Genomic DNA, 13,350 nt, shown 5'->3' with positions numbered 1-13,350 from the left:
AATAATAATAAAAAATTAAAAAATAAAAATTTAAAAAATAAACAAATAAATAAATAAATAAAAACGCACTTGGCTGTCAGGAAGGTACCTCCTCTGGAGTCAGTGAGCCCTGCTGTTGGCCTGGGAGAGCCATGAACAAGTCAGTGCCCAGCCCCAGTCCTGCTCTTCATCTCAGGGAGGCGCTAGCACTGACAGCAGAGTCAGCTGACTTCTCTGTAGCCACACGTCTGCGGCCTTCCCCTCTGGCTCAGCTTCTGAAGCCTGCCCGGAAGTCAGTGATCATGAAACCTCCTCTCTGAGCACCTTATGATTAATTTTTCTACCTTTATTAAGTACTTTTGATGCAGAAAAGTTTGGGTGTTAAATGTAGGCAAAGCCCTTGAGGGGCAGAAAAGAGCCACTCAGCCAAAAGGGCCTGTACTTCAATTGACAGTTGAAGAATGAACCAATTAAGGAAACAAGTATAGAGTCTCAGGGCTCGAAAGCTCTGCTTAGAAACCTTACTGGATCTGGAGCAACGAAAATCTGAGCTCTTAGAAGTATGAGGCTATTAGTTATGACTGTTGATTCCGCGCATGACAACTGTGGTGGTGGTGGTGAGACAACAACAACATGATGATGATGACAACGGTGGCAACAGCATCTAGCCAGGAAGCCAGCTGACCCCTCATCTACTCCCATATAGACAAGGCATGACTATGCCTGGCCTGACCCTAAGACCTTGAAGCACACATGTAATTTCATTTAAAAGCTCCATTGTTCCCTCTAGATCTTTATTTTTCTGCCTACTCTTCTATCCTTTCCTTGTGTTACCCTCCTCTCCTCCATACACATGTCATCTTCTGCATGTTCTCTCTTCATTGCCTAGCTGTTACATTTTCCTATCTACCTTAAACCCCACCGGCCCCATCATTGGGTCTTTTGAGAATATATTCAAAAATGACATACATGGATAGAGACATTTACAGGAAAAATCACTATTAATGGCAACATCGTTGAATAATTTAAGTGGATTCCACTCGCTAGGCACTCGACTCCTTTTACATATACTGTCCCATTAATCCTCAGCCTCATAAGCTAGGCTCACGTATCATCTTTCTTACAGATGAGAACTCTAAAGCGCCAAAGTAAACTACCTAAAAGGAGACAGTCCTCCTAGAAAGTGCTGGAGCTGAACTGGGATACAAGTCTAGCCTCAGTTACTGTCACCCACATTAGAGCTTACTTAGAGAATATCTTCTCAGAGAAACAAAACCCCAGTAGCCACAGAGGACACTCTGTGAAAGAGCTTGTGGCCCTCAATCCAGCCTCTCATTGCTGCCTTCCCAAGGAGCTTCTGAACAAACCAGGTACAAAGGTGTGAGTCACATCCAAGAGCCTCCCTGACTCTTAGCATTGCCCACCTACCTGCCTTGTACTCTGGACAGAGCTGAATAAATACTCTAGGGCACTAGACTGTGGAGGGAGGTGTCCCCTCATGCCTCCACCACAGTCATCAAACACTGAAAGAAGAAAACATAAGCAGGAACTGGCTCTTTGTTTCTCCCAGGCTTCATCAACTGCCTACCACAGTCAAGCAAGGAAGGGTTTTATGGTTTTGGAACATGAAGCTTAGCACAACTGAGTGACTTATAGCGAACATGAGTAAGTGAACTGGAATTTGTATGCTGAGTTCTGACTCCAGAGCCCTAGATTCTCTGCCACTGTGGAGAGTGGACACAGCAGCCAGAACAAAGTGCTCCAAGAGGCAGCCCTATTGCAAGGGCATAGACTGCAATGCAAGCATCTCATGCTTGCAAACTTTACTTGGCTTAGGTAAATGGAAGGGAACATTCTTCAACAAGCAATAACAAAAGATTAGACATCTTTACCTGTTATCTTCAAACATGAAATGTTAAGAGACACTTTCTTCCCTCCACCACCCCAAGCAAAGACAGGTCCTCAACTCAGGCTTGTGAGAGCTTACATTCATAGGGTGTTCTAGGATATTTGGGAAGGGGACACACAGTGTTTTCTGTTCTCCCCTCTGTAGGTCAGTGACTCTCCAAGTGGGGAGGTGGGGGGTGATCTTTCTCCCCTGGAGATATTTGGCGGTTGTCAGGGACATTTTCAGCATTACAACTAGGAAAGAGGTATGCTACTGTCCAGTTGGTGTGGCCAGTGCACAGCTCAGCCCTCGGAATAAGCACCACCTGGCCTATGTTATCAGTAGTGATGATGACACAAAGGCCATATCTTAGTTCAGGTTCTTATGAGTCTAGAGAATAAATCGCTCCTGTTGTAAGATGCTGAGTCTTGAATTGGTTTGATACGGGTTGGGTTGGGTTGGACTGGGTATTGAGACAGGATCTCTCACTATGTAGACAAAGATTCTTGGCCTCAAACTTGGGCTCCTCCTGCCTCATCCCCCATGTTTCACCATGCTGGGCTTGCCCCCTGCCTTCTTTGTAACTATGTTAGACCCAGGACTCTCTCAGGAAATCAAGGAGACTCTGAAATTTGGCAATACCCGCCTGCCTTTCTGCTGAATTCTTTTAGAGTTGAAAATTTTTGGCTGCTTACTCTTTTCCTCTCACTAAATAATTAATTTTCAAATTTTTCTGAAATGGCCCTTTGTATTTTGGACACCCTCTCCACACCGTGATGCTTTAGACAATGACCTTCACACCTGGGGATCTGGCTGTGCTCAAAGTAAAGAGTCACAAAGAAGAGCTTATACCCTGGAGTCTAAGCAAAAGGAATGTTTTCGCCTCTTGCTCTCTCCAGTACCTCATTCAGCCAGGGAATTATTCCCTTCTGCGTTACTGAGTCTCACAGAGGCCTTCAGAGGAGGGGAAAGAATGAGGCTGCCTTGTAGCTGGAAGCAACAGTGGTTCTGAAAGTGAAAAAGAAGTCTGAGTGAAGTCACTAATTCACTAGATAAGACATTTCCTTTGGGCAGTGTGGTTACTTCATTGAGTAGGCTGTCACTTCTTAATCCTAAGAATCAATTCTTATTTATAAGGTGGGGATCATTAATAAGGGACTTTATCTGCTTGATTTCATGTATGCACTCATTAAACATTTATAAGACCTAGAGTGTGTCTAAGCATTGAGTTTTCAGCTAGGACTACAATTTATCAGTTAGATAAACTACTTTATGTCTCCAGGCCTTGGTATCTTTGTCTATTAAAAAGAGCAAATAGTTGTGATTGTTTTCAGAACTCACTGGAAGAATTTGTGCAAAGATTGAGTCTATCTTTGAGCCTTCAAAAAACATTCATTAGCCCACTCTATGAAGAGAACTGCAGCCTTCCACTGAGTGGAATACAGAAGAAATCCGACCTCAGTTAAGACACTGAGGGAGGCTTCATCATTTCTAGGAGGTAGTCTCAGAGCAGACTCCCTGGTCCTCTGGCTCCTAACAGTCTTTCTGCCCCCTTTTCCATGATGTTCCCTGAACCTTAGGTACAGCAGTTGTATTAACGATATATCCATTGGAGCTGAACTCCTCGTGCATTGTTCTATGCATTGTATTCAGTTGTGGTTTCCTGTAATGGTCTCCATTTGCTGTAAAGAAAAGCTTCTTTGACAAGGGATGGAAGCCACACTTATCTGTGAATATAAGGATAAGGTTTAGAATGAAGCTAGTAATTTGCTGGTCTAGTAGAATAGCAGCGATAAGTTCTCCTCTGAGATCTATGACCTCACTAGCCCCAGGTATTTAGATAGGTTTCTAGTACCAAGCATGATTTCTCGTCTGTTGAGTTGGCCTAAGTCCTATCTGACAGCTATTGGTTACCACCAAGACATGAGTGCCACTACTACAACCTTTGGTATCGTGCAGCAGACAGTGTTATGGTTTATACTTGTCACAGCTGGATAAGACTATTGCTTGTTCCCTCCCTTGGCAGCTAACATAGTACTTTCTGATACTGTGGAAGCTAGATCACAGGAAGGAGGCTTTAGGTTATATTTAACTTGAACTATCTGAGTCCTGTGTCCTATGTGTGTTATTTGTCCCTCCTCCCTCCTATATTGACCTCCTCCCTCTTCCTCAGTTAGACCCTCCTCCCCATTTTCCCATTTTCCCCTTCATATCACCTATATCCTGCTAGTCTTCTTTTAAGTCCCTGTCAGACCTGGTTTCTGTGGTTACTGTGTTACATCCTCACACCTGAAGATATGGAGCAAGGAACTACAGATGAAAGAAAATATACTACACTTGTCTTTCTGGGTCTGTGTTACCTCAGTCAATGTGATCTTTTCTGAATAATCCCTGGTTTCATTTTCCTTACAATGGAATAGTACTCCATGATGTAGATGTCGCACATTTTCATTGGGCAGCCATCTATCGCAGGATATGTAGGTTGTTTCTGTGTCCTAGCTGTTGTGACTACAATGGCAGTGAGCATGGCTGAGCAAGTGTGTCCAGAGTAGGTTGTTGTGAGTACTTTGGGCATATGCCAAGGAGTAGAAAAGCTGGGTCATCTGGTGAATGTATTTCTCAAGTGGCTGCACCAGTTTGCACTCCCACCAACAGTAAATAAGGATTCTCCTTTCCCCATGAACTCCACAGAAATTTTTGCCAGTTGTTTTGTTGATCTTATCCGTACTGACTGGGGTGAGATGAAATCTCAAAGTTGTTTTTATTTGAATTTCTCCAATTTATCAAGGACGCTGAAATACTTTTTCAAGGTATTTTTATCTATTTTTATTTTTCTATTGATGTCTATTCTGATCTCTAGCCCATTTATATGTATTCATTTATTCACTTTACATCCTGATTGCAGCCCCTCTCCTCACATAACACTACCCTACCCTTCAGAGAAGGGAAACCGACCCCCCCCCCAGTACCATCCTGCTTTGGCATTTCAAGTCATAGCAGGACCAAGTGCATCCTCTTCCATTGAGGCCAGACAAGGCGTACCAGCTAGGGGAAGGGGATCCTAGGCAGGCAACACAGGTCTGCAACAGGACCCCATCCCCACTCCAATTGTTAGGGGACCCACAAGAAGACCAAGATCACAGCTGCTACAAATGTGTAGAGAGCTTAGATCCAGCCCCTGCATGCTCTTTAGTTGGTGGTTCATTCTCTATGAACCCCCATGGGCCCAGATCAGTTGACTCTATAGGTCTTTTTGTGGTGCCCTTGACCTCTTCAACCAGTCCTCCCCTTCACTCTTCCAGGAGTCTCCCTGAGCTACACCTAATGTTTGACTGTGGGACTCTGCATCTGTTTCCATCAGCTGCTGGATGGAGTCTCTCAAAAAACAGTTGTGCTAGGCTCCTGTCTGCAAGCATAGCAGAGTATCATTCGTAGTATCAGGCAGGGGTTGCCTCTCTCCTGCGGGGTGGGTCTAGCCCATCTTTTAATTGGGCCATTTTTTTCCTTGTTTACTTGTTTGTTGAGTTCTTTGTATATTTTCCTTTTAGTCTCCTGTCAGAAGTATTCTTTCAAAAAACTCCCTCCACTCCTATTACAGGAGAGGCTTGCCCTGCTCATTAGATACGTAGCCCGCAAGGTTGACCACAGAGACAGTCATCCCTTGTATCGTTATTCTGTTCCTCCTAAATCTCTAATGAACATAATTTAAAATCCTTTAGTATCCTTCTAAAATGTTATTTTTAGGAACTATAAAGTATCCATAGATGAATCTGTCATAATTTATCTCTTAGTTAACTTATTGAACAATTGTTTTCAGGTTTTAATCCCATTGACTCTTCAGCCATTTGCGATTCTGTAGTGATAATGAGGAAAAGACAGGAAATCATTTTGGTGTCTATATTATCTTTAATTTGTAGGGGGAGGGCATGGGCATGGGCCTAGACATGGCCAAGACTTCACATCACCCAGCATTACAAGTGTTTGTGAGCTGCTGTGTGGATGCTGGGTACTGAATCAAGAGCAGAGTGTACTCTTAGCTCCTGAATCACTCAGAAGAAGGAGATATTAAGTAGAGAATAAAAGCTGAAGTGCCACAAGTCTGTGAACAGCATGGCTGCATAGAAAAAGCTTCTCCGGGCACTTGGTCACATAGCGGGTCGGTCACTCCATTCGTTTTTCAGATTCCCTGAAGAAAAGTGTCCAACTGGCTTAATATTGTCAGCTACCTCAAGGGAGATCCGATTAGCAGTGCACAATCACAGCTGAATTGTCCTCTGAGAGAAAATCGGGTGCTGTGGCCAGAAGGGGGCAGATGATATGTGCACATCAGCAAAGTAGCTGCAACCGTCTCGCAGATAAATCTTTGCACATATATAGGATCCTTGCTTAGGAATAAATTGTGAGATGTATAATTATTGAATCTAATGCTATCAACTTGGGAGTTTGACAAGTGTTTTAAACGGCAGGATGATTTAATACCAACCCAGATCTTAGTCTAATCTGCTATCCAAGTTCTTGAAACAAGAATAATTCAAGAGGCGTTCTTGCCTCAACTAACTCACCCACTGCACGTGCTCTGGGTACTCAAACAGTAAAATTATTAGTTCTCTCTTTGGATCTTTGAATCTAGAGCAGACGATGCCTCACCTGCCTTTATCCAATAAACATAAAACTAAAAACATTGAACATAAAAGGGAAGATGTAGAAGGGTAGGAGGAAGGATTGTGAGCCCCAAAGGGGATAGGAACTCCACAGGAAGACCAACAGAGTCAACTAACCTGGACCCTGGGGCTCTCAGACTGAACCATCAACCAAAGAACACACACAGGCTGGACCCAGGCCACCCTTACATATGTAGCAAATGTGCAGCTTGATCTTCTTGTGGGTCCTGAACAACTGGAGTGAGGCTATCCCAAAAGCAGTTGCCTGTCCGTGGGATAGGTTCTTCTTGCTGGGCTGCCTTATCTGGCCTCAATGAGGGAGGAAGTGCCTAGCTTAGGGGCGGGGGGGGGGGGGAGAAGGGGAGGAAGTCCCACCTAGTCAGAGGAGAAGGGGAAGGGAAGAGAGGAGAGGAAGGATTGTGGGAGAGGTGACCAGAAGTGGTCAGTGAGTGGGATGTAAAGTGAATAAGTAAATAATAATAATAATAATAATAATAATAACAATAAATTAAATTTGTTAAAAAGGCAAGATAGAAAGGGTCTAGTTTATATACTAAAACACTAAATCTTCCTTCTCTAGCCCATCCAATAGCTCTGAGTGATATCAATGGATCAGAGAGAATTTCTTTTCCTCCAGAAAAGAAAAATGTTCAAAGCACACTTCCATCACATATAATTTTCTGGATCTGGCTTAAAGCTCCCTCTTTGAAGAAGTTATAAGAATGGGGCCCTTTCTCCTGCATGCCAGCTCTGATGTTGGACCACATCTAGCGATGAACCAATAGCTGTATTCCTCTTCATTTCTTCTTGGCTCTCCAAGGACAGATGCCTAAACCAGGAGTATCATCTGTGTTCACTCAGAGTTAACTGCATTTTTGTGACCTAGGAGCTCACATAAGAATCTCTATGAAGAGAAAAAAATACTGTCACTTTGCTAGCCATGTCAGTCCAGATGTGTTTTCCTGCAGCACACTTTGCTAGCCATGTCAGTCCAGATGTGTTTTCCTGCAGCACACTTTGCTAGCCATGTCAGTCCAGATGTGTTTTCCTGCAGCACAGATTAGTGCGAGCACACAAGCCGAGGTTCCTGAGGCAAGGCCACGCCAGCCTCTGACGTGGGGCTGTACCACTTCCTTCCCATCCAGCCTAGGAGTCTGCACATCAGCTTTAGGTAAATTTAATTTGATTGTTCACTCAATTAAAGATTGTTTATTGGATACCAATGTCTAGGGCCCTAGAAATACAAAGATAAATGCTTCAAGGAACTTCTATCCAACCTTTCCTTAACCTTCCCAACACACACAAGCATGTGTGTGTGTCAAGTATGTTTTTAGGGTAACATGAAACATAACAATGTACATCAAGAATATTTTCATGAAGCTAGAATAAAGATAGGAAGAAGCAATATTTATTAAATATTTTCTTTTTATGTTTTTTATTAGTTATTTTCTTTATTTACATTTCGAATGTTATCCCCTTTCCTAGTTTCCCCTCTGAAAATCCCCTATCCCCTCCCCCTCCCCCTGCTACCCAACCCTCCCACTCCCATTCCCAGTCCTGGCATCCCCCTATATTGGGGCATAGAACCTTCACAGGACCTAGTGCCTCTCCTCCCATTGATGGCCAACAAGGCCATCCTCATCTACATATACAGCTAGAGCTGCATGTCCCACCATGTGTTTTCTTTGATTGGTGGTTTAGTTCCAAGGAGCTCTGGGGGTACTCATTAGTTCATATTGATGTTCCTCCTATGGGGCTTCAGACCCTTTCAGCTTCCTGGGTATTTCTTTGGCTCCTTCACTGGGGACCTTGTGTTCTGTCCTATGGATGATTGTGAGCATCCACTTCTGTGTTTGTCAGGCACTGACAAAGGCCCTCAGGAGACAGCTATATCACATCAGGCACTCTGATAGATGCTTCTAGATCTCATTTAAAGCCTATGAGGATGAGTTTAGAGGCAATAAATAAGTTTCAGGATTTGAGTGATTATATATTGCAACTTTAAGCAAATTATTTCTCTACTTTTGTTTCTCTAAGCAAGCATCCATGTATTCCTCAGTCAGAAAAACAATGTTTCTTCTGAATTTCCAAAGGGATACAAGTGTTTCCTGCTCATGTGCTATTTTCTTTAGTTAGCTCATTTTATTGAGAGATGTCTACATGTGTCTTTGCTAACTAAGTCTCTAGAGATATAGAGGTCCCTAGAGGTAAAGATGTCTTGTTCATCTTTGCAATTCCTAGGGTAGATAGATAGAATACTAGCATAGCCCTGATATACGCTTAGAAAATACTAATAACACAAAAAAATCAATTAATGAACTCACAGCTTTCATTGGATTGGTCAGAGCCTAATGCCACATTCCAGCTCCCTCTTTGTCCTCTTTTGTCTGTAATATATCAGTAGTCATACAATTAACCAAGCCAGTCTGCAAGCCCAACCGCATCTGGTCACATCTCCACAGCAACTTCCTCTGGTTACCTTTCTGGCCTATGGGCACATATTGTCAGAACCATAGTTCACCAGATCCCTAGGTCTAGAAGCCAAACTCCAAGTTTCAACCCATGCAGATTCAGACAAAATATCAGAGGTGATCTGGGCAGATTCCTAGGATCGTGTTTATTCAATATGTGATCCAGAAAGGAGTGCTAACTTAAGAATGGGACATGTGCCCTCGTGAAGAAGAGGGCAGAGCTTGGCCCTCTGAATCAGGGGTCTCTTTGTCTGATTCTAAATTTTTATAGCTATTGAGCTTGAGAAATAATGAATGGATAAATACAGATCCTGAAAAACCATGCAGTTGATCCATATACATAAAAACTGGCAAAAGAATCCAGAACTGAATCCTAGAGGTGTCCGTCTGTAGTCAGTACCTGTATCTCTTTAATACTGTTTCTTATGGATGTATTTTTACCTATTTGTTCCTGGTAAAATTTGGCATCATCCAGATGTCTTAAAATGTCAATGTTTCAAAATCATGAATCCTCTTTCATATTTATTTTATGTATCCAACCAATCATCCAGTCCTATCAGTCCTAAATATATCTCATATTACTCTTATACTCATATATACATCCAGTCCTGTGAGTGTTGCTGTGTCCTAAATCTATCTCACATTACTCTTCTCTAACATAACTTCCTTACCCAAACCATGATCACCAGTCTCATAAATTAACTCCTTAGTGGTTTTCTTCAATCCACTTTCTTCACAGTTGTGAAAGCCAACCTGATAAATATAAACTAAATAATGTCACTCTCTCTGCTTCACCCCATAACTATAACCTTTTCATTTATTTTAAGGTGACATCTAAAACCATTAGGGTCTTGAGAGCTGGCTCTGCCATCCTCTTTTTGACCCACTCTTGCCCTGATTGCAAGGCCAATGGGGCTGCCTTCAGGCTGTGGATGCTGAACCACTCCCTGACCCAGGGTCTTTGAGCTCTCATCCTCTCACTTTTTCAAGCCTTAACTCCTGCTCTGTGGGAGGTTCCATTGCTGCCATTGGCTGGGTCAAATGCTTTGCTATAGGAGCTCACTGACTGCTGCTCTCCTTTTGCAAATATTTCTATCAGAGCAAGGCCATTCATTATCCTAGGCTTTAACCATATGGTGAGGTATTGCTCCAGAGCCTTAAACACGTGGGTATTCCACAGCTGAGTCTCAACAACTCTCCTCAGCACTGGGCTGTAGGATTGGTTTGGTAGCTTCAGATCTCAAGGATACAGCTCAGCAGTTAATCTAGTAAGCTCTGTAGTCCTCTGTCAGTTTCTCTTTTCCTATTTGTTTTGGTTCAACTCATTCCATACACTTCCTTGTCTTCCTTTCAGACAACAATTGACTTTTTGACAAATACTGAGTGAAAGAGAAAGATTTAAAACCCCTGTCACCGTAGTGTCACCTGCTATTAGTTTTCCCTCTCCAGCCAATAAACGGACACGATTTTTCTTCAGCTTCTCATGCCTGATACATTTAAAGAATGTCTGTGTCTTTCTTTGTCCCTTGGAAGCTGTTATACATTCTTTCCTTTGGAAATTTCTCACTGTTGACATAAAAGGTCATAGAATTTTCTTTGCCCATTAATGACTCTTACTGTCTGGGAACTTCTGCAGTGTTCTTTCATCCAGTGTCTTTATAGTTAGTTTCTATAAATATATGTATACATATATATATTATTTTCTTTGATATATAGTCATATATATTCTATTTTTCATGTTATTCCCTTAAGAAATTATCCAGAATCATCACATTTATATATATTTATTGTGATTAATTATATAAATAGAATATATTCATTTAAGAGAAAGAGACAAGGAAAGGAAGGAAGGAAGGAGAAAGAGACAAGGAAAGAAAACACATATGATTCTGTGGAAAAGTAGTTTTCACAAAGGGACAGTGAGGACAGAGAGGTAAAGAGGGAAGGGGAAAGTGGGGAGAGGTGGGAAGGGAGGGGGAGAAGGAGGAAGGGGAGAGAGGGGGGAAAAGAGATCCAATGGGGTTTCATTTTGTTTTTTCTGTTTTGTTTCTGTGTGTCTGTCTGTCTGTTTGTTTGTTTCAGAGGTGGACTAGGTAAGGGGATAGAAAGGCAAGAATGAAAAGCAGTCTGAAAAGGTTCATAATGAAAGTTCCTACCCTCAACCAATATGCCAGTCACAATCCTCCATTCTCCCAAGAGTGGAAATGATTGGCATCACTGTAACCTTGGAAATGATTGCCATCACTGTAACCTTGGAAATGATAGGCATCACTGTAACCTTGGAAATGATTGGCATCACTGTAACCTTGGAAATGATAGGCATCACTGTAACCTTGGAAGTGATTGGCATCACTGTAACGCATCCCTTTTCAGAGATGGAAGCCTATCAGCAAGCCTATCTGTCTAAAGAAATCACAGATCGCAACCCATTCATGAGATTTTATTTGTTGTATTTTACATAGTATCTAATACATTCTTTACTCCATACAGAAATCATGCCTGTGTGTGACTTCCAGGAGTAAACAATGTAAAACGTTATTGTGAGTCCACCACCCAAACAACTAAGAAGAGTTCCGTCATCCCCTGGCTCTTCCCCTCCTCCCCAAGGGCACCAGTCTATGTTCTCAGCAATACCATCTTAGGACTCATGTATATTTACCTTTAAACTGTGAGCTTGTGGTGAACTGACACTTTTAAGAGTAAATGCCAGATAGTAGCCTTCAGTGTGTGAGAAAATCCATAGCCACTGTCTGGGCCACACTCTTTCCCAGGACACATTGCCCCTGATCTGGGCTTGGGATGGAAAATGAAGACTTTGGCAATGGTGCGCTGTTTTAGAGTGAAAGAGAAGAGCTCCTTCAGAAAGGACATCAAATGGATGGACAGGCGGAAGGGACTGTAAGACACTTTGAAAAGTGTCTTCTCTACAAATGGAAAATCAGTGGGTCTGCCAACAGAGCAAGTTTGAGGCTTAGCACTGAATTCTCCTCATTGCTATGCTTACTACCCAGTCATCATTACTAGAACACTCTCAAAAATATTTTTTAATTTCATACTCTGAGCTTCAGAGGCTTCCATGTATTTTCCAATAAAATTTTTATTATAAAAGCTAGAAATAATCTAATAGAAAAAATTCATGTAATTGTGAACAACTTCTTCATCTTCAGAGTAGACAGAAATATAAGAAGAGAGAGAGAGACCCCACCCAAAAATTGTTTGTTAGTCCCTGTCATAATTATGGATTAAAAATTTAAATACTATAAAGTGTAAACTCTCCTCTTTAGAGTTATGACTGTATTATAATTCCAAAGTCTCAACAGCTTTGGTTTCGGTATTGGATAATCTAATCCTAAAACGTCTCTGTCTGCACAAAGCCCCACTATAAGCCAAGCTTGTCCTGAGAATGGGATAGGGTGACTTGCTCTATCAGATTTCAAACTGGAACATAGAACAGTGGTCATTAAAACAGTGTGGTAGGACTGCAAGGCAGGAACCACACGTTTACATACACAGTGATCCCTGGCACAGACTCAGCCTGAAACAACATAAACAACAAACACTAGCAAATTGTAATAGGCAGGGGAATTGTGATTTCTAGAGGTCGCAACATTGTTAGATTCAGGGTCAAAAACAAAAATCACGGGCATAAAAGAAATAGTGGCATATGATACACTTAAAAACCAGATCAGTAAAATGTGTCCCTGAAGAGCTGATGATAGTTCTCCTAAAGATTCTACTGCCTTAAAGCTCCTCTAAGGTGATCTTGAGAAAGTCAAGAACTAGATGTGGTAACAAAATAGATAAATCAATAAATCCAAAGTCCAAAAGGAGGCCAAGCAGAAAGCCCAGGTCTAAAAGCACAATCATCAGGTATTTCAGGACATGAAAAGGCGACTATCATAAGCACCCATGCACGTAATAACGGACCGTGAGAGCGTGAGGGTGGGGTTGGCGGAGCTGAAAGGGAAAACAGGCAGTTACAGCAGCGGATGTCAGTGCTTTATCATAACAGAGAGGACATCTAAAGAAAAGGTCGTTAGGGAACAGAAGGCCCAAACCACAATAAATCAAGTAGGTCAAACAGAGTTCCACCCAGCAGCAGCAGACACAACAGTCGCATTACACCTGGGACACTTTTCAAAATACATGAGGCCACAAGTTAAATCAAACATGACATGCACATAGAATGGAACATGATTCAACCTTAAAAAGAGTGGAATGCCAGCAAGATTCTGCTGAAGGGACCCTGATATAGCAGCCTCTTGTGAGGCTATGCCAGTGCCTGGCAAACACTGAAGTGGATGCTCACAGCCAGCTAATGGATGGAACACAGGGCCCCCAATGGAGGAGC

The 13,350-nt window shown here is 42.3% G+C and overlaps 1 protein-coding gene and 1 pseudogene across 1 annotated transcript in view; both read left to right on the top strand.

The window, feature by feature from the left end:
• The window catches only part of Hpse2 (heparanase 2 (inactive)), a 548,186-nt gene that overhangs the window by 505,487 nt on the left and 29,349 nt on the right, over positions 1 to 13,350 (top strand). The gene's annotated exons all lie outside the window — the stretch shown is intronic.
• LOC110329534 overlaps positions 11,204 to 13,350 on the top strand; it is a 4,675-nt pseudogene continuing 2,528 nt past the window's right edge.

Source organism: Mus pahari, chromosome 1, assembly GCF_900095145.1.
Source record: "Mus pahari chromosome 1, PAHARI_EIJ_v1.1, whole genome shotgun sequence".
Classification (NCBI taxonomy): domain Eukaryota; kingdom Metazoa; phylum Chordata; class Mammalia; order Rodentia; family Muridae; genus Mus; species Mus pahari.
This window is presented reverse-complemented; position numbering and strand designations above follow the sequence as displayed.